The sequence below is a fragment of the Nomascus leucogenys genome, chromosome 2, assembly GCF_006542625.1.
Source record: "Nomascus leucogenys isolate Asia chromosome 2, Asia_NLE_v1, whole genome shotgun sequence".
Classification (NCBI taxonomy): Eukaryota; Metazoa; Chordata; class Mammalia; order Primates; family Hylobatidae; genus Nomascus; species Nomascus leucogenys.
The window spans coordinates 16,950,346-16,953,834 of NC_044382.1; positions in this window are offsets into that span (position 1 = coordinate 16,950,346).

Genomic DNA, 3,489 nt, shown 5'->3' on the forward strand with positions numbered 1-3,489 from the left:
CTTACATTTTGAGAAATTAAGAATAATACTACATTTTAATATCTGTATTAATGTTAAATGCTGTATTTTTTAAAAGAAATTGCATTTTGCATGTTAATCTTGTGTTCTGTGACTGCTTAACTCATGAATACTCAGGTATTCTTGTAGATTCTTTGAGACTTTTTACATAGACTATCATGTCATGGGAAATAGGCATGGTTTTACATCTTCCTTTCCCAACCGTATGTCTTTTGTTTCCTGTTCTTGCCTTGTTGCACTGAATAGAATTTTCATCACCATGTTAAATAAGAGTGGTGAGATGAATATCCTTTTCGTCTCCAATCTGAGGGGAAAACTTTATCCAATAAATAGAAGGATAGCTGAGGTGTTTTGTAGATCTTCTCCATTGCTTGAGACAATTCCTATCTATTTTTTACATTCAAAGCGTGTTTGTCATGAAAGAGTGTTGGATTTTGTCAAATTATTTTTTCTCCATCAGTTAATATAATCATGTGTTTTTTCTACTTCAGCCTATTAGTATGGTGGATTGCACAGATTGATTTTTGAATATTGAACCTCCATTGCATCCTTGAAATAAACCCTAATTGGTCAGGGTCTTGATTATTTTTATGTATTGCTAAATTATATTTGCTAATTACTTGTTTTGACTTTTACATCTATATTCATGAGTGATATTGATCTATATGTAGCTTTCTCTCTTTCTTTCATATTACCTTTCTCTGACTTTGTTAATGAGGTACTTCTAGCTTGCTAAAAGAAATTAATAAGTCTTCATTCATCTTCTATTTTTGGTAAAGATTATGTAAAATTGGTGTCAATTCTTTCTTTGGTAGAATTCTTCAGTGCAACTCTTTGCCTAAAGATTCTTTTTGGAGGAAATTTTTTATTAAAAATTTAAACTCTTTAGTGGTTCTGGGGCTACTTATATTACCTGTTTTATAATGGATGAGTTGTGGTAGTATGTGTTTTTGGAGGAATTAGGTCCATTTCTTCTAAGTTGTAAAATTTATGAAGATGAGTTGCTTATAGTCTCTGTTATCTTTCTAATGGTTGCAGAGTCTATATTGATATCCCCTCTTTTGTAACTAATAATTTGTGTGTTTTCTCCCTTATTCTCTGTCAGTTTTCCTAGGTTTTAGTTAATGTTACTGATCTTTTCAAAGACATGGCTCTTTATTGATTTTCCCTATTGTTTTTTCATTTTTAACTTTATTAATCTTTCCTCTTGTTGTTATTTGTTCCTTTTGCTTATTTTGGGTTTATTTTGCTGTTCTTTTTCTAAGTTCTTGAAATGAAAATTTAGTTTACTAATTTGAGATTTTCATCTTTCTAATGTCTGTATTTAGTACTGGGTAGTGATAATAGTTGCAGTTTTCACTAGGCCCCCTCTGATGTCACTTCAGTGGAAGAAGGTTGGAGGGTAGAAGCTTCTCACTGGCACAACAAGAAAGGCTGCTTGTTACTGACCCTGCTACCAACTTGGCTTTCTCTGATACCCCCCAGGTTGGTTCACTCATTACAGTTTGGTGAGGTGGAAGTCTAGGCTCCCATCTCAACCTTTCCTACAATGAAGTACCACTGCACTTCAGCCTGACAAAGTGAAACCCAGTCTCAAAAAAAAAAAAAAAAAAAAAAAAAGAGAAAAAAAACCTTGTAAGAGTTACTCGCTTTTTATTATTACATATATTTGATGAAGAAGTCAAGTTACTTGTCTCATAGAAAATTCCATGTTCTTGATTTCTCCGCTTGGAGTGATGCCACTTAACTTGTTTTTTCATCTCCTAGACTTCTTATAAATATATGTTAAATCTTATAGAAAGTTTCACGTTCTCAATTTGTCTGATTGGTAGATGAGATGTCATTTAACTTATTTCTTCAATGCCTATTTTTTCTCATAAACCAAAAGTTAAATTTTGAGACTCATACATAGGTTTAATTATTTTGAGAAAAAATATTTTGAGTGGTGCTATATGCTTTTATAACATTATATCAGAAGGCACATTGGGCCTGACTGTCTCACGTTAGTGATGTTAAGGTGGATTGATGGGTTTGGGTATCATCAGCCTATACTGTTTCCTATATTTTCCCATTAACCATTGGATTTAGCACGTGGCAGAGCTTTTGAGTTTTACTTCTGCTTCTCTGTCATATTCCCCTGATTGGATCATTGCCTGCTTCTTTGCCATTTTAAAACTGCAAAACAGCAGCTCTAGGCCAGGACTACTAGGATCAACAGTATATCATAAGAAAGTTGTAGGAGTCCAGCTTAGCTATGAAACAGATAGAACAGATGCAGCTATATCTGCTGTTCTATGAGCATTCTCTCTTCCCGCCTCTGTTCCTAGACCACTCTAAGCAACGCAATCTAAGGAGAAAAGCTACAGTAAGAGACTAATGCCAATGTCAGAGGAATAGAGAGCTTCCCAGAAGAGAAGGGTCACATAGAGCAGGATGGCCAAGTCCAGACCTTGACACCTTGAGTTCTTTGCTCCGTTGTGGCCACAGAACTATCACAGGGTACTATAAAACCTAAAGCCTGGACCTTAGTTTTTCTAATCCACACACTTTGCCAGAAAGATAGCTTATACCCTTGGGGAAAATAAAAACTCAGGCAAAAATAATGATATTTGAGGACGGCAGATGTAATAAGAGAGACAACAAACTGAACATCTCATGCTAATGAAGGCAAAATCAACATAACCGACTGATCAATAAATTTAAACAAGCACATAATATCCTCACATAGATAAATAATTTTGTTAACAGAAGCAGAGACAAGCATGAAAGAGAATACTGGACATAAATATGTAATTGTTGACATAGGGAACTCAGGGATTTCCTGAGAACATAGTGCCTAGATTCAAGTCTCTTTCACTATACACTTTTTTTTCCTTTGAGCCAAATTAATGCTTGAGCTTAAGAGTAATTGTATGTGGCTAAAGCCCTGGGATTAGCTAGGGACACAAATGTATGGGCCACTCCTGCATACCATGGACAGCCAGCTGCACAGCAGCACCGGGATGCAGGAACCGGTACCCAAAGGTGGACACTCCCTGATGAGCATAGCATTGCTGAATACAGGAACCTCCAGTGAGAGGTTCGAGAGAGGTTCCTGTCATCACACATGAATGTGCTGTCATGCTTACTCCCCAAAAGGAGGCCATGAACAGCTGAAGCAATGGTCTGAGGCTAAGATCATGCAGAAAACCAGAGAGTGGAAAAACTTGTCCCAGGTGCCTCAGCACAGAAATGGCCACCTACCTTTACATCATGACACACTATGTCAGAGAATATATACATACATACATATATATGTACATATTTATTATACACACATACGCACACATATATATGTACAAGATTTCCACCACTAAAGATACCACAACATGACACACTATGTCAGAGAATACATACATACATATATATGCATCTATTTATTATACACACACAAATATATATATATGATTTCCACCGCTAAAGATACCACAA